Genomic DNA, 18,666 nt, shown 5'->3' with positions numbered 1-18,666 from the left:
ACTTTAACAGAATTTTGTTCGGTATGCAGTCAAATAAATGCACCACAATGTGATTAAATTAGGCACAACCAACTATCGCTAAGGCTTCTAGTTGAAAACACATGTTGGGAGGCGAGGGTCGTCTGCTTTTGTAGTACCCAGAGGCCTCGGCCACTAGGGGCACTGCATGTCGCCGAAACCCCCGCGCCGCAGGTCTATGCCTGTTTACCTCCGAGAGGCGCTTGGTCGGCCGCTTGTTTTTATCAAGCTCGGCCTCCGAAGCACTTTCGGTGTAACACTGCTTCTGGTCACCGTTCGCTTGGTGCCCGATTAGTCTTTTCCCTGGGGCCCTGTTCTCGACTGCACAAATTCCCAGGTAATTCGCCGTGACGTTTGGGTAAACACAACACAATCACTAACGCGACGCACCTATAGCTCTGACAAAATGCAGTGTAATTTGACACTCACTCAAAGGTCAAAACAAAGGTCAAATATTCCACATAAAAGCTACAAAAACACATGGCATATACTATAAAAATGGGGACGGTAGCTGAGGCTGGCAATAGAAACACATTTATGCAGATCAAAATCAGCGTCAACACCACAAGCCGATCGAGTAATGTTGATCCAAAGAGGCGAAGGCGGAATTCGAGCTAAAGAACATCACACAACGTTTTTGCTGTATCTATTTATTTATTTCAATCGCTTTTAGTAACGCAATTGGGCTCTCTGGTTCAATGCAAGCTTTGTTGCGTTATCACCTTCCTGACCGGCACCGCCGCCACGTCATCGTCTGCTGCTGTTACAAGTTCATGCCGTGATCACAGAAAAAGATGCTCGCGACCACAGAGTTTCTGACAATATACACTAGAGCGGAATCTGGCGCCGGCGTTATGCGGCTCACATAAATAAATAAATAAATAAATAAATAAATAAATAAACAAAAAATAAATAAATAAATAAATAAATAAATAAATAAATAAATAAATAAGGCCGTCTGTGTCATCATGGGCAGCCTTTAGAACATGCGCTCCCCTACATTTCATCAATGGCTTGAATTGTAACGTTCTAGAGAATGCAAAGTTATACAAAGTTCCACAAGAACGCGAAAAATAGTGTGGAATTATGTAAGTGGAAAATAAAACAGGCTGTTTTAAAGCTAAGACAAAAATGAAGTAAAGCGTATTTTTGGCGGAATGTTTGTTCCTGCTCTTTTGCAGGCCAAGGTGGTAATTACGAAAGTAGTATTACCTCTATGGTTACGAACAATGGTACTGTTTGGGGAGGAAACTCATTCTCTTATTAGGTTAACTTTACCATTATTTCAAATAAAAAGTTGTTTGAAGAGTTGGGAAACTTTTTGCAGCGTGCCTATGAAAACGTCACCTTCGTAGCGAACCGGTGCACCGATCGTCAGCTTCAATTTAACAACAAAAAAGAAAACGTGGCGTTAACCAGTCGAAGATGATGACAAGATAGGACGGATTAAGCGCCCGTATCTGTCGTATCTTGCCGTCGTCGAAGTACCTTTTGTTTATTTTTTCTTCGGCTACAAATTTCGCGGCGACATATTACCCGCTCAGTCATACGTTCTTCGACTGCGGCATGACCAACGTCAGGTGCGATCACCCACTCTGCTTTTTCACCGAACACGGCTACCACAGAATGGGAAGTATTTCCGCTTCCTCGTAGCTGTTAGACGTGTCAATGCATAGTGAAGAAAGCGAATCCCCAAAACCGCTTAAAAAACCACTTGTCATGCCAAGCCCAAGACAATGAGGGGGTCTCCCCATAAACCCCCCCGACGACAAGGATTACCAGGCGCAGTTTCCTCTCTAGTATACTTACTAAGAAACTCTATGGTCGCGATAATCGCTTGTATTACACAAAAGAGCAGCGAAGCACTACGCCTGATAACCGCGGAGCGCACCGATGTCGCCAATTCACTCATTCGTCAAGCTAGATTTCAATTAGCGCTGTAATAAACAAAATATTCATCTTCCTCTGTTATGTTTCTCCAGAGTTCGATCACGCGACCAAGCAGCTTACTAGGAGGAGTGCGGACAAATGCCATGCAATGGGTTCTCTTTTTCATGGAGAGGCTTGTACTGCCCTCTTATGTTGCTGGTACACCAAACAAATTATTTTTATTTGATTGCCAAACATAAAAACAAACTACGGCACTTTATTTGTACGCTCCATGATCGCGCTGACGTGGAAACGGTTAGAGCTATACATTGTTTTATAGAAAACAGCTTTCAACCGCACATCATGCAAAATGGCACCGGCCGCAAATTCACGGGGTTTTCACAGCGCTGAGGGTGAGTAAAATTTCTCGCCCTATTTCACGGAGACAGCTGTCACCATTTTCAAGCTTTTACGTAACATTACGTCACTTTTACGGAGGCTGAAGTTGCCAAGGTGTGACGTATACGTTCCTGCCTATGTTTAAATTACGTCACGCCTTCTCAGCCAATCAGACAGAGGTCGTGTATTACAAGTAGTATTGTTGTTGAATAGCAAAGACATGCTTACATTCTCATGTCCGTTGCATATAGTCTAGTTTTTCATTGCCGGCGAAGAACTGTGCACTTCACGTAGATAGAAAGGGAAACTTTAGAATTGTCGATAGTAAACGTCATAAAACGTCAAAATGATGAAATAACACACAATCGCTATGTGAACCGGAAGCACGTGACCAAAATTAAAAGCCAATCAGAAAAGACTTGCGGCAAATTCCCGAGTTCCCTGGGCATTTGTGCAGTCGAGAATAGGGCCGCTGCTGTACCGATGGAAGCCCATACCTCGGAAGCAGTGTTGCCAAATGTCGGCGAGGAGCAGTAGCTAGTTGAGAACGTGGAAGTAGCTAGAAGTAGTAAAAAATCTAGCAAGGAGCTAAAAATATCGTAATTTCTTTCTGAGTCGCTTATGTAAATATTCTGTGTATGCATTGCATTTAATGGCCGCTGTAGTATGCGGAAAGAATAAACATCGCTTGAAAATCAGATGTTCGAAATACAGTGGAACCCCACTGGTACGTCCACCGGACATACGGCGATTCGCTTCTTACGACAGATCACCGCGTTCCCAGCAAACTCACCGTAGAAACAATGCAATAAAAACCCCAATGATATGAAGCTTGGGAGCACGCGGTCCGCTTCATACGACGGACCCTTACGCGGATAAACCGGTCTTTTAAATGCAGAGCATTTCTTAGCCTCGCCTCTTCCTGCGTCGGACGGCATCCACAGCTCCGCGTCCGCAGCAGGTGCGCCTCTCCTCCTTCCCTCCTCTCTCTCAACAGCAGCTCGCGCGCGCATGCGTCGTAGTCAGCCCGTTCGCTCCGTCGCGGTCTCGGCGTAACAGGTGCAACAGGTGCGTGATAGCAGCGCGGTGGGGCTGGAAGGGCGCGCGCTGCTTGCGCATGCGCGCTCCCCCCCCTCGTACTGCTCTCCCTCCACTGCGCGCGCTGCAAATATAAAGCGGCTAGCGGTCGCTCGTGTTTCAGTCACTTCGTTGCTCCTTCCTTCCTTGGTTGACGCTCGCTCCACCCTAACGCGACTTTACTCACCTCTCTCTACCCCAAACCAACACCAACGCAACTACGACCCAACTACCCACCCTAACGCGACTTTACGCGGCGTTAACGACCCCCAATGCTCTGCATTTACTCGTGTTCCCCTCGCGGGAAGGCGCGGGAATTTTTTCCCATATTTCACACCGCTTCACCGCCTTGTCCGGAGCTTTATTTTTAACCCCCATTTTACGTTGCTTGATGAGCAAAGGTCCACTTGCTGGCGAGACCACTTGCTGAACAGACGCCAGCAAGCTGGCGGGTACTCGTGAGCGGGAACGGGAGTTAACTTTTGACGGCACCACGCGGTAGTAGTAAGCCAACGCGCAAACCTCGAGAAGTCATAGTTAAAAGTTCAGGTGGCGGGCGGACCGTGAATTTGAAGTTTCCATCGAGTCGCGGATGACGGCGAAAACACAACGACGCAACCCCATGGCGATGACTGAAAACCCGCTTTCCTCGCCCTCTCGACCGAAGTTTCTTCCGTTCACGACGCTCTCTTCCCTCTATCCGCTTATCAGAGTCTTTCGAAGCGGCGTTGTCACTCCGCTTCTTTTTTTGCGTGAGTGCCTACAATCACGCGTGTCCGCCGCAAGGGTGGACACAAGTATAGCACCTTCACCCAATAGCGACCGCACGGGACCGTTCTAAAGGTCCTGTACGCAAAGGCCGTTTTTTTATCCCCACCTCGTACAATCTTTCCTTTCGCTTAGACTTGGGAGTTTCACACTCGCTTTTTGTCCTCTCAATTAGCTCGACCACGTCGGCCTTATGTCACGGGCGCAAGGCGCGGGGCTGGCGGGCTGTAAATAGCGCAGCATTGCATGGGTTTCGTGTAGCCCGCAGCGATTGGCTGACGGACTAGCTCTTACATCGTGGATGATAGGGGAAACATAATTTTTTTTTTCAACTATGGATTTAAAATAAACGTTCGCAAAACACGTGAGGGCGCGCTATATATAGTGGTTTAAAAGGCTTAAAGTAGTTTAAAAGGTAGCCCACCTGTCACGTAAGACAGTCTACTAGGCCGTCATTTACCCGCACCCCGGTCGTACAACTCCCCGGTGATACGACGCTTTCTCGCGGTCGCTTGAAAGTCGTGTTATCGGGGCTCCACTGTAATAATAAATGTGCTCCGGTTTCAAAAGCAATATTATATTGCAGGTGTACTTACAAGCCGTCAAAGGGACGCTCTTAAAAGACACGTTAAAAATGCATCAGCTGTAAACAATGGCAAATAAAATCAATATGTGCTGTGTAGCCCCGTGCCAAGCATTTCTATATTGTTTTTTGTTGCCCTGTATGCCAACCACATAATTATCAGTGGCATTAATAATGGAGGTTCAACCACTGGTCAGCATGGTTGATTCCTCTGATCGAGATGTCTCCCCGCACGGGGCACCTTGAGTATTCATGGTGACTGTGAGCAGCGACAACGCGGACCCCGAGCTCCCATACATAAGCCGTGTCCAACCGTGGCGAGGTGTTTAAAGGTGAAGGGTAGAAGCCGTAAACGGTGGCCGTCGGAGCTTTGGTCAAGCTCCGGCCGATGGGCTCCATGTCTGTCTACCAGGCAGGGAGCTTCGGGACCTCTTTGACTACCAGGGTAAGGTCAAAGAAGAAAGTACCCCCGTCACCCTGCATTTTTCTATGCCGTATGGATAAATCAAAACCCCCCTCAAAACGTGATCGGTCCCTGAAAAGGGGCCGCACCGAAGTTTCCTTTCCAGCCGTACCAACCATCAACATTCCGAAACCTGACCACTATCCTCATTTTTTGGTCCTTCAATCAACAGCTAAGTCCAAACCCCTCTCTTCCCAGTCTGTATTCCTCGTCTCAATGTTTCTTGAAGGAATAATTGGCAAATCTTTCGAGGCAAAAAAACTACGAACAGGCGAAGTGTTAGTTGAAGTCAAGACGCAGCAGCAAGCCCCAAATCTCGTGACTCAAACCCGCATGGCAGATCTGGACATCACTGTCACACCCCACCGCAGCCTCAACAGCTCGCAGGGTGTGATATCTGAGCCAGATCTGCTAAGTGAAACAGAGGCCGACCTTCTGGAAGGCCTGAAGGACCAGGGCGTTACCGCTGTCAGGAGAATCACCATCCGTCGTGACAATGTGGAAATACCAACAAAGCATATAATGTTGACATTCAACGAATCAAAACTTCCTGAGCACATCAATGCTGGCTTCATGAGGTGTAGTGTACGTCCGTACATACCTAACCCGCGCCGCTTCTACAAGTGGCAGTGATTCGGGCACGCTACAACTTCTTGTCGCGGCAAAACGACCCGCGCGAAATGCGCCGCACATGACCACCCTACTGAAAACTGTGACTCTACTACCTTCACCTGTGCAAACTGTCAGGGGCCGCATGCAGCATGGTCCCGCAGCTGTGAAAAGTTTCAATTAGAAAAGAACATCATTAACATCAAAGTCACTGAAAACATCACCTTCCCAGAGGCGCGGAAGAGGTTCGCCTCTTTCCCTCTGGGGAGGTAAGCCGATGCAGCTCGCCAGGGGCGGAGCGGCGTCTGGTTTCTGCGGAGACACAGTACCGCGAGTCTGACTTGGTCCCGCCCCCGGCCCCCGCCCCCCCTGGGTTGCCTCAGGCAGCCCAACCAGCCTCCGCACCGCTCGCTGAGCCAGCAGCGGCTGTGGGGGCAACCACGTCTGGTAGAAGTGATGCTGCATCCTCCACGTCCACTCCAGCGGCCCAAACTACAGGCGAGGGCGCAGAGGAGATGGACATGGGGGAGCCAGCGGCAGCTCCCACCCCCACCGCACCGCCTGCGCCATCCGAGGCATTCCTGAATCCCTCAGTGGTTGCGGGCAAGGAAATGCGCGCCCCAAAGGGTTCGCGGTCCGAGGAGCCTGATCCCTCAGGCGCTCCGAGGACATCCGAGGATGAAATGGACGTGGGTCCGTTCTTGTCTGCGGTGCACCGCAAGGAAGGCGTCCCGACGCCAAAGCCTCCCTACAAGCCAAAAACGACGAGAGTCACAGCCCCGAAAGACGACACATAAACAACACAGTCCAGTAGCTCCGAACACTTCATAATGGGAAGAGAGAACATAATTCAATGGAACTGCAGAGTCCTCTTAAAAATCTTGACGATTTAAAAGAAATACTGCATGGTAATCAGCCAAGTGTGTTGTGTGTTCAGGAAACATATTTGAATTCTAAACACACAAATTTCTTGAATAGTTACCTGGTATACAGAAAGGACAGGGATGGCTGCACACACTCTTCAGGGGGTGTGGTCATAATCGCCCGGAAATCTTTAGCATGCCACCCTTTCACTTTGAACACTGTCCTTGAGGCTGTAGCGATTCGAACAATAATATTTAATAGGTTGATAACGGTATGCTCCATATATATTCCTCCTGATCTTGCACTTTCGAGCTCTGACTTCGAGGCGTTGGTCGAACAGCTGCCCGAACCATACATCCTAACAGGCGACCTTAATGCACACAATTGTCTTCGGGGCTCTACTCGTTCGGATGCCCGAGGTCGCCTGATAGAGAAATTTCTTACATCTTCAGGAGCATGCCTTTTCAACAATAAACAGCCTACCTACCATAACATAGGGCACAACACATATTCATACCTTGACTTGGCTATTGGCTCCGCAGTTCTGTTTCCTCTTCTCGAGTGGGGTGTGGGAACTGACCCATATGGCAGTGACCCCTTCCCCACCTCACTAACATATATAGGTAAAGGGCCAAGCAGTTCATCTTCCCATAGTAGGTTCGATGAAGCACGAGCTAACTGGAACACATTTACAGAGACATCGAAACTACACTACACAACCATAAGACACCTACACGTGGATGAAGCCGCTCAATTCCTCACAGCACACATCCTCGACGCCGCCGAGAAGTCTATTCCCCACGCCTCTGGTGCCCCGCGCAACCAGCGGAGGCCGTGGTGGAATGAAGACTGTAGGCGGGCGCGGGAGGCCCAGAACAAGGCGGGGGGTATCCTCCGTCGGTACCCCACGTCGGGTTACCTCATTTAGTTCAAACGGGCCAAGGCATTCGGAAAACGTGTGCGCCGTGAGGCAAAACGAAGATTTGGCGCACCTTCCTTAATTCCATTAACTCATACACAGACGCACACAAGGTATGGACAAGAATACGCAAACTTAAAGGACAACATACACATAGCCTGCCCCTGGTCAGTACAACAGGGACACACTCGAAGACCAGGCTAACAAAATCGCACAACACTTTCAACACGTGTCCAGCTCTGCACACTACACAAACACTTTCTTGAAACATAAAGCCTCTTGTGAAAAGAAGTCCCTACGCGACAACAACAAATCACAGACTTCATACAACTTCATGTTTTCACTACATAAGCTGAGGACTGCTCTAAGCACGTCTAAACCCTCAGCTCCAGGCCCAGACAACATCACATACACAATGTTACTACACTTACACGCAGACACACTCGAAACACTTCTACATCTATTTAATAAAATATGGGTTTCGGGGCACATTCCAAAGTCTTGGAGGGAGGCCATAGTAGTGGCTTTTTTGAAGGAAGGAAATGACCCGTCGTCCCCCTCAAGTTACTGTCTATTAGCCCTGACGAGCTGTCTGTGCAAGCTCTCCGAGAAGATGATCAATCTCAGGCTGGTGTACTTCCTTGAGTACAACGGTCTTCTCGAGGGCTGCCAGGCAGGCTTCTGGGCGGGGTGCTTAACCAATGATCAGCTTGTTGCGTTGGAATCCTGCATAAAAGATGCCTTCCTTCTTAAACAGTTCTGCATTACACTCTTCTTTGATATGGAAAAGGCCTACGACACAGCATGGCGATACGGCATCTTGAGTGACTTGAAGTCATTCGGTGTTTCGGCCATCATGCTGAGCACTCTTTCTAGCTACATGTCTGAACAAACTTTCCGTCTAAGAATGTGTAGTGCACTTTCTAATGTACATGTTCAGGAAAATGGCGTGCCTCAAGGTGTTTTGAGCAGCACTCTTCATAGTGAAGATGAACTCACTCCGTAAGGCATTGCCACCAAGCATTCCTTGTTTAGTTTAAGTAGATGATTTCCAAATATCTTTTAAGTCATGTAATATGTCAATCTGCGAACGGCAACTCCAGCTCGGCGTGAACAAACTTGCTGGCAGGGCGGACACAAATGGCTTTAAGCTGAACCCCGTAAAAAGTACTTGCGTTCTGTTCACTCGTGTTCGCGGGGTCCATGTGGACCCCGACATTACTCTAAACGGCGTGTCGATTCCTGTAAAAAAGGAGCACACGTTTTTAGGCCTAATATTCGACCACAAACTAACATTTCTTCCTCATCTGAAAATGATTAAGCAAAAATGCCTAAAAACTGTGAATATCCTTAAAGTTGTCTCTCACCAATCGTATGGTGCAGACAAGGAGCTACTCCTGCGTCTTTATACTGCACTGGTAGGATCTCGCTTGGACTACGGCAGCGTCGTATATGGGTTTGCAACGAAAACGGCACTTAAAATGCCTGACCCAGTTCTGCATTTGGGGCTTCGCCTTGCTTGTGGCGACTTTCGCACCAGCCCTGTTGAAAGCCTCTATGCAGAGTGCCACAAATGGTCCCTGTATCACCAGAGGATATACACTGACTTGTTGTATGCCTCTAAAATCATGTCTCTGACAAATCATCCTCTTAACTCGACCATTCATGATGCATCCTCACAGCAGCTATTTTTAAACCGTCCATCTATTCTCATGCCGTTCCCTCTCAGACTGAGAGCAGAAGCTTTTGAGCTAGCAGTGTCATTTTCATATATCTATAAGACAGCGATCATTGATTTTATTGCACCATGGCAAGCCAGGGATGTTTCTTGTGACCTGTCCTTTGTGCAGTTCGACAAAAACAGGGCACCAAGGGCAGCTATTATGCAGCATTTCCTCTTCCTGCAGGATAAGTACCAGTGTGCAGAGTTTTACTCCGACGCATCAAAGACAGCTGATGCTGTGTCTTGTGCTGCGCATGGACTGAACTTTAACGTGGCAAAGAAAATGAACTCCCACAACAGCATTTTTACAGCTGAAGCACACGGCATTTTACTTATTTTAGACTTCATTGTCCAACATCAAATTCCAAAGTTCATAGTTTTTACAGATTCCCTTAGTGGTGTACGTGCACTTTTGTCTAGAAAACGCTAAAAAAATTATGTAATCAATCTTGTTTTTAAGGGCCTTATGGCGGCATACGCATCAAGTCTTGAAATACCAATATGTTGGGTTCCTGGCCATTGTGGAATAGCCGGGAATGAAACCGCAGATGAAATGGCCACTGCTGCTACACTCTTGAATTCAGTGGGCATAGCAACACTGCCGTACACAGATATGAAGCCACACATCAGACACCAACTTCACTACACGTGGCAAACACACTGGAGTGAACAGACAGATAACAAGTTCCATGTAATATAACTTCACTTGGGAGACCATACGCTACTGACTCACATAACAGACACATTGAAGTTACCCTAGCTAGGTTGCGGATAGGCCACACACATGTAACGCACTCACACCTGCTCACTAGCTCTCCAAGATATGGGTGTAGCAGGTGTGGGGAGGGCCTATCCGTAGTCCGCATCTTAATCACATGCAAGACACTCGACACAACAAGACACAGATACTTCAAGGAACTATACAGACAACACATTCCGCTACACCCTTCATTATTTTTGGGTGATAACAACATGGTCTCTGTGCAACGCGTTTTTAAATATTTGTCTGATGTTAACTTTTTAAACCTCATTTCCTATCATGCGTAATCAAACCTGGCCCTGTACACCAGCCATCACCATTGCCGTTAATTGATTTTACTGTTGTTCTGGCTTTAGTAGCCACTATTTTCTTCTAGATACTTTTCTTTGGCGCTCTTTGCCCCAGATGGCCTTGCGCCAAAAAACTCCAACCATTATCATCATCATGATCCAGATGTCTGATGGCTGTGAAAGACGGTAAATAAAAGGCTGAGGTATACATTACAATGTAAACTTAAGACTGGTGAACGCTATAATATCAAAAAACACTTTAAGGCTCTTCGCATGTCGATTTTATCAAGAAAAAATGTTTTGATGAGACTTTAGACCATTTACAGCAAACACAGCCGCCACACAGGAACGTAAAGTTTCAGGAGCTCGTGTTGTGTGAACGTGAAATTTGAGATGCAGAAATGTTGACACATGCATACGCACATGTGCAGTTTTGTAACGCGAGCATTATTTTAATGCCCATCGGTGTGCCCATGACATACGCGACACCCGTAGGAAGCCACCCCACCACATCGCTGCTCTTTTTTTGAAGTGCTCTTTTCTTTCCCCAGTAATGTGGAGGGGTAGACCTTGTTCTTCAGGTGTTCTGCAGCGAATGACCCCTTGATGTTCTCGGGCCACGCGTGGCAAGCGGCAAGGCTGTCAATGCGCTGCACCCAACTAAAAGCATCTTCCTGAAATCCACGAAACACCGGGACGTCCGCGTGGGCAGCGATGAAAATGCGCTGCCATGCACCGCATATGCTTGGGTGGGCGCGACGTCGGGAAGCCGCCGCCACACATCTGTGAGGGCCTGGACAGCCCAAACTAAATAGCCGCCACAGGCAGCACTGGTCACAACTGGGAAAGGTTGGTCCCTCTAGGAGGAGAATTCGAAGTCAGCAGAAATCACGGCGTGAACGCGGGCAGCAGCGGCGAGTCTATAAGACACCTACCGCTCACGAAGGCCGCAAACGAAGCAGGTTCGCCAGTGTGCTGAGCGTTACTTGCTTTCGGCGCTCGTGTCGGGAATAGGCACAACCGATGAACTCGGGCAGCAGGGCCGGAAGGCGTGCCAGGTCTTTGTCGCTGCTGAGGACCGTCTCTGAGGCTAGATCCCCAGGAGGGAGAGCAGTTCTGAAGGCTTAGTCGCCTTTGGATTTGAAGGCTTTTTGACTGCACCACTTGTAATAAAACTCCGACCGTGTACTTGGACGCCATGTTTCTTGGTTGGTTGGTTGGTAGGATCCGGGACAAGAATGGCGCGTAACCACTCTGGGGGATCGGCCATGTCTTATTTTGATCTCAGTGTTTAAGAATCTTAGTAATTAGTTTCAAACGAAGATCAAATAGGGTACAGTGATGCTAACAATTTTGGAACCAAAAAAAATTCTTCTGGAACTAGCTCCGCTCTTCTTCCTTCTCTTACAATCGGCCGCGTCCTGTGCACTGTTATGGTTCATTCACCACAGACGATGCTCCCACCTTTTCCTCACAACGCCTAGCGGCTTTGCAATATATATATACAAATAATGCCTTTCGTCCAATCTCTCTTACGCGTGTTTACTCTAAAATAATCAGAAATTGTCATTTACACGAACATAGATAGCTATTTGAAATCTGTAAAGTTCTTTCTCCCCAATTAACATGGCTTCTGAAAACGTTTATGCTGCAACACTCAATGTGCAGTCTTCGAAGTGACAAATTTTAATTCAGAATTAACGCCTTCTGGATGCTATCTTGGTAGATTTTCAGAAGGCCTTCCACAAAGTTCCTCACAAGCGTTCGCTATTTAAAATGTCACATTTTAACCTTGATGAACACGTATTTCTATGTCTTTCACACTCTCTAACTAACCGACAGCTGTTCGCCTACGCTAAAAATACCTCTTCCTTCTTATCACCAGTCATCTCTGCTGTTCTTCAAGGGACAGTCCTCCGACACTAACTTTTCTCATAAACACGAAGGACCTACCAGACAATATTTCTCCAAGCATTCGGTTGTTCTCAGACGACTGCGTGATCTATCGCCCCATTGCCGAACCCAGCAATACCTTAGCACTTCAGCAAGAGCTAAGGAAGATAGATGAATACCTGAACAAATGGCTGACGGTTCTAAACATCCATCATGTCATTCCACAGGCGTTGCTCCTAATTCAAGTACACGTGTTTCTTAAAGGTCTTTGATATTTCCCCAGTTTCGTCCACTAAATATCTGGGTCTTCCCATTTCTCATGACCATATATTCATCCCACATAAATCACATTACCAGGTACGCAAGCCGCGCGCTGGGCTTTCTACAACGTAACATAAACCTGGCTCCATCCACCGTCAAATTACTGACCTGCGAAACGCTCGTTCGCCCTAAGGTGGAATTTGCGTGTGCAGTGTGGGACTTACCGCAAGCTAACTTATGTACCAACCTCGAATACGTTCAGAACCGTGCAACCAGATTCATCTTTTCCGATTATTCTTACCACACTAGCATAACCCAACTTAAAGCTGCAATGCCCAGTCTTAAAACAGGACGTACACTAGCAAGATCTCGCCTCTTTCACAAATTCTACAAGTCGTTATCATGCCACAGCCTCTCCATAAAAACTGCTCACCAACCCTGGAATCGCCTAAACTACTAAAAAGCAGTATACCCACCACAGGCACGCACGAGCACCTATCTTCATTCATTTCCCATTTTCACAGCCTTCAACCGTAATGCCCTTCCCGGACGCGTTGTAATTCCCCCAAAACCAGTGCAGTTTATTTCTTGTGTCTTCGATGTGATTATGTTTATTGGTGTTATCTATTTTGGTGGTTTTTTTGTATGCTCTTTATCGAAATGACGTGCTTGAAGACTTCTGTACTCGTGCTATGCTTGTTCGTTTTTTTCTTTGTTGTTGGGTTGTTCTGTTATTTTTGTGATTCACCCCCCCTCATGTAAAACCCCACCCAGTGGGGCCTTTGAGGTATCTGTAATAAATACATATTTATATATCTGTAGAGATACATAGATATATTTATATATACACGTATGTATTTTCTACGGACGAGCAACTACGTATGGTGTGCCGTACGCGTAGTGAAAAGAGTGCAGTAAGCGCGGTACGAACACAGATAGGGACGTCAGCCCCATAGGGGTCATGTGCCTTGTGCGAGTTTGTGCGATAAACATTAGGCAGGGAAAATACCTGCGTAGCGCCTACCAGGACCGGAACATCGCACAACTACCAGGTCTAGTATATAAACAGCTGTCAGGTGTGTGGCAGGTGGGCGCGGGAGGGTACTACCGAACAGCTCGGCGGCAACACACGGGAGGGCGTCTGCCCGACGGGTAGGTAGGGAGGTAGATCGTACCGTCAGTCGGTCAATCGGTCGGTCGGTTGGTCGGTAGGTAGGTGGGTATGTAGGTAGGTAGGTTGGTGATTCGCAACATGAATAGCGCGAGGTAAAATCTCTACGCAATGCGGCATAAGGGGACTCATTTCCACCTGACGTGTCCAGCACCCCAGTCTTTACTATAATCGTATTAATATATGTACCGTAATTATTAGGCAGAATCGAGAGCTGCATGACTGTTTCAGTAATATATTTTGTCGATATTGATTCAGCAGGTTAAGCGGTTTTCACATGTTTTGGCAAGATATTAAAAGATGTGGGTTTGCAGATTTTCTGCAATCTCTTTTTAAATTGTGCAGAAACGGCGGAGTTTTTGTCTCTTAAGGGGATAACCACTGTTTTGGTGTGGTTTAAGTTCAATTCGCAATTTTTTCAACAATTAGGTGTAGAATATATACAGGTATTTAGGGAAATGTCATAGGTTTACTACGGCTATGTACAACTGGCAGTTATGGGCGAATACAGTTATACCAAGCCTGAGTGGACGTTGAATGTTGTTAGTATACAACAGATGCATTCACATCCCTAGTACACTTTCTTTATTCACTCTGGGGTAAGGGCGTATCAAAAATCTTAAATGTAACAGCCCTAATCAAATTGTTTTGTGCGTTGAAGATGTGGGGTAATACATTTTATCTGTGTTAAGGAGATATCGATATGATTAGATTTGTACAGAATACTGGATTACGATATACTATCGAATGCTTCGCTGAAATCGTGATGTATCGGGGCTACCCGCTCCGATTTTTCAAGGACTGACGAAAAGGTATGCCCAACAGAAATATATTTGTATAGTTTTAGATATTTTTACGTAAGCTGTTCCGGATAATTTTAAGTACTGCAGAAAACTCAAATACAAAACAAAGTTGAAATATTGGTGGCGTTTAGTTGGGTGCGTATTTAGATGATAGTTCGTCAGCCCTGCTTGACCTCCTGGAGGAAAGACGGGCACTGTGCTTGGTATACTTCTCTGTAAAGGGACAACACAATCAGAGAAGGATAAGGTAAGTATAAATGCAAGAAACTTAACAGGCTCCGAATTTGACCGGAACACAGACTATTTTAATATAGGCAATTTACAACTGTACTGATAGGTTCGTAATGAAGAAGTCAAACTTCCCTTTGCTTGTATGATGTACCTCCTAAATGTTATAACAACAACAGGAATCAAAATAAACTGATTTGAAGAAATATTTGTGGAAATTACATGGGTATCATTTATAACTTTTTAACTTTTTTATTAGATTGATGTCGCAAATACTCTTGACATCTTGGTGGCGCCAGAACTTTGCACATTAGTTAAAGAAAATTATTCATTGTAGTGTATTAGAAGAATTGCTTACTTCCGGAAAATTATTGCCAGAGTTAGACTGAGCCTTTTTAATAACGAATTGCGAACTGCTTACCTTTTTTATCTCGTGCTCTAAGCAAATATGGCGCGATTTATCTAATGCTTGAGCCACGCAGATATTGCTTTGTTACTAGGACGTAGGTACAACACTGCGACGCTTCTGTAAACAGGGACACGAGGCTCCAGTGCTGCTATATAAAATTGGCAGTTGCTCTCAAGGCGTTCAGTGCGTGCTATCGTCCGCGGCGTCTGCAGCAACGACGGGGGCTTAGGAGAACCTCCAACCCTTTCCATATGAATAACGTGTCAGACCTGCAATATATGATAGACTTTGGCTTGATAATTGGGATTGAGTTTCGAATGAGACGAGGGACACATTTTTTTTCTCGAGGCTCTTTGTTTCTCAGACCACTGTCGTGAGCTCGTATTTCACAAGTGAGTCAATGCAAGCTTCGGCCGTAAACACAACCGATAAAAAAGCAGAGATACAGCCCTTTTTATTTGTGATTGCTTTGAATTGCAGGGAAGCTTCTCTACATTTCATTTACCCATGGAAGTTTTACCTGGAAGAGTATAGAAGTGGCTACTCTTGCATGCTCCTCGTGACAAAAATAGTAGAGCAAAAGTGACCCGCACAGATGATATTCCGCGTAATGCATGCTGTGGTCTATTGTTTGAAGGCATCAATTTCCGAATGTATCTCCCTTTTAACATCAACTACTTGTGCCCAGAAGGTTGTAAAAAGACCAAGAATAGTCATAACTGTATTTTGTAGGCAATGACCTTTCCCTTCGTGTCAAAGCTGACCGGCGCGGCCCATTCGACAAGGAGCAGACGTCCGCGTGGATTCAAGCACCGGAAATTTCATCGAGCAGAGCAGCATGCTTTAGAAAAACAAAACGAATTACAAGGAACCTCTTATAGCTACATCTCAATAAACGTAATATTCTTGTGCTTTATCTTACATAAAAACAATTAGAATGTCTCGTGAGACGCTAACGTTAGAGCATGGTGTATGAAGTTTGGAATATTTTTCGTGTTAGAGAGGCGACGCGTACATTCGCGGAAAGTGTGAGGATTTCACTGTTCAAGGGCACCTCTTGCTTCCTGTAATAAATTTAGCTATTATTATTTGCTGCCCTTTTTCTATGTCTTTGTTTTATGTCTTTGTTGTTTCGCGATGCATTACAAAGAACTGGTGCCAACGAGCCAAGTTTAACTTGCTCAAGAACGTATGAGGAGCTTTTATCAGGGTGGCAAATCCTTGTTTAAATAAATAAGACATTTTGAATTGCCGTAGCACAAACTGCCGTGTGCGATGAATTCTTCTGGTAAGAGTTGCCTCAGTAAAAATTACCCTACTGGTATCAGTCCTTGAGCCATCAGTTCGCTCAAACCTTTTGTCAAGCCGTTACGCTGAACTTAAATATTAAGCATTAAGCGGGTAAAATACTTGCGATGTAGAAATAACTGTGATCTATTGCAATCGCCATCATATCTTTCAACTGTCAGAATGTCATCCCTGACGCAGACGAAATCCTTGAAAGCCACCATAGCATTATTATTAGTACTGTAGCAATTGGAAAATGCCTGGAACGAATAATGGGAAAGACGGAAGTGCGTGTATTACAATGGAAAGGATTGAGCGGAGCTATCAAATAAAACAGTGACAATTGAATTGTTCGAAAAAAGTACTGGAGTCGGGGACGTGACCTCTGTTGCAACTATACTTGCACTTGAACACGCTTACAATTCGGCAGTAGTTTTTCACGGAAAGCCAACTCTCGAAAAAAGGCATAAAAGGAAATTGTTTTGCTACGCTTGTAAATAGAATGTTTGCACTGACTACGATGTTGCAGCTGGCGCCACTTGTATGCGTACGATTTTATTACGCAAACGAATATTTCACAACTTCCCTATCAAAAACGTGAAGCAGCCATGAATAATGTCGCTGGGCTTGCGTGTCAGTAATAGAAAAACGAAAATACGTTAGTTAAATGTTGTTATTATTACAAACAGCTAAAGAGCGTTTGCCAAATTTCAAATTCAAAATTCTGAACAGTGAAGTGAGTTTAGGCATTTCTGATATCTTCAAAGTTTCTCCCAAAATAGTCCACTATTTCAGAAAATGTCAGCAAAAAGAAAACATTCTCATATTTTGCCAAATTAGCAATGAACGCCGAAGGACAAATGGGGCAGCAGCAGTTTTGGTTCTCATGGCGACACCGCTTTTTTGCTATGCTTAGGTTCAGGTCAGTGATAAGGTCGAGCGTATTGAGTCTACATGCTCCGACCACGGACATCGGTGCTTTCAATTGGTGCTCCCAGCAAACAGTACCCCCCGCTCGCCCCCTCCGGTTGAACTGGGCGACAGAGCTATTTATTCCACGCCCAAGACGCCTATATAATAACTGTCTGCAGCACACATTTCTTCCGTGTGACAGCAAAGTGTGTTTCTAAGAGGCTTCGCTCATCTTTATTCCTCACGTTGTACGAATGTGAATGATACCAGCGGGCCAGTTTCTTTCCATGCTGCGATAATGGACCGCTGCTTTTGTGTACTGCAGGGCTCCACGGGTGACGGCTTCAGAGGGAAAACTATTCAACGATGATTCCTCCAGTTCGTCTCCCTTTCGAGGATGGCCGTTCCAGAGAAGTCAATTTTGTGGTCGGCTACTTCACAGGGTTCGGCGACTGCGCTGCGTTCTCTATTCTGTTTCCGCCTGTCGTTTTTGTGTTGCCTAATCCTCCGCGGTAGATTTTTGCTTTCACCGATGTACGAGGCGTGGCACTCCGAACACGGAATGCGGTAAATGACCCCGGGCGCTTTCTTTATTGTCGGCCGGTCTTTGTTTTTTTGTTGGTGGTACTAGGAGCCACACAATTGTCGGGTGGTGCAAGTTGCTATTTGTGCATAAGAGCTTGACCTTTGCCGGAAATTGTCATGTGCTTATACACGAGATTGTTATACGCACGGTACAGCCTACTTTCTTGGTGATGCGTGCACGTTTAGTGTGCGTATAAGAGTGTTTTTATAAATAAAAGTTAGTTGGACGTTGCGCTTGTCCCCGTCTCCGTTTTTGTCCTTGGGATACATTTTTGCCGTTTACGCGTCTGGATATAAAAAAGTGGGCCGTTCAGTGTGGAATGCGTAACCAGGGGAAAAATTGGGTTAAAGAAGTGAAAAATGTATTTTCGTTATAAAACCACAAAAGACGAAACGAACCTGAAAAATACCACTACAAAGAAGAGGCCGATTTATGGCCGAAAGGCTCACAAGCAAGGAAGAAGCGCATCTACATATCAGAAAACATCTTCGAAAGACTCTAGTCATCTGCAGCCCTTGCAGGTGCCGCTTGGCTTCTTCTTCTCTTCGGATTTTTCCATACCAAACCTCCTATTCTCTTTCGCTCCCCCTTAGACGACCGCAACATAGTTTTGTGAACTAAAATATTTCTGCGTCCCCACTTCCTAGGGACAACAGCCACCTGTCCCCTTTGTGTTCATTCCACTTAAACTGAATGTGCCAGCATCTTTGTTCTAAGGTTTTTTTGTCTTCTCGCTTCAAGGCAATTTCAGATTTTTTTATATTTGCTATGATA

At 45.9% G+C, this 18,666-nt stretch overlaps 1 long non-coding RNA gene across 2 annotated transcripts in view; it reads left to right on the top strand.

Moving 5' to 3' along the window:
- The window catches only part of LOC144141394 (uncharacterized), a 68,257-nt gene extending 50,143 nt beyond the window's left edge, over positions 1 to 18,114 (top strand). For both annotated transcript variants that reach the window (XR_013316578.1, XR_013316579.1), the window contains one exon: positions 17,632 to 18,114. This is a non-coding gene — a long non-coding RNA (uncharacterized LOC144141394). The remainder of the gene's footprint in view (positions 1 to 17,631) is intronic.
- Positions 18,115 to 18,666: the final 552 nt, after the last annotated feature.

The sequence above is a fragment of the Haemaphysalis longicornis genome, unplaced genomic scaffold (assembly GCF_048455015.1).
Source record: "Haemaphysalis longicornis isolate Haplotype H1 unplaced genomic scaffold, Haemaphysalis longicornis Haplotype H1 scaffold_6, whole genome shotgun sequence".
Lineage (NCBI taxonomy): Eukaryota > Metazoa > Arthropoda > Arachnida > Ixodida > Ixodidae > Haemaphysalis > Haemaphysalis longicornis.
The sequence above is the reverse complement of the archived record's forward strand: the minus strand, read 5'-3'. Positions and strand labels throughout refer to the sequence as shown.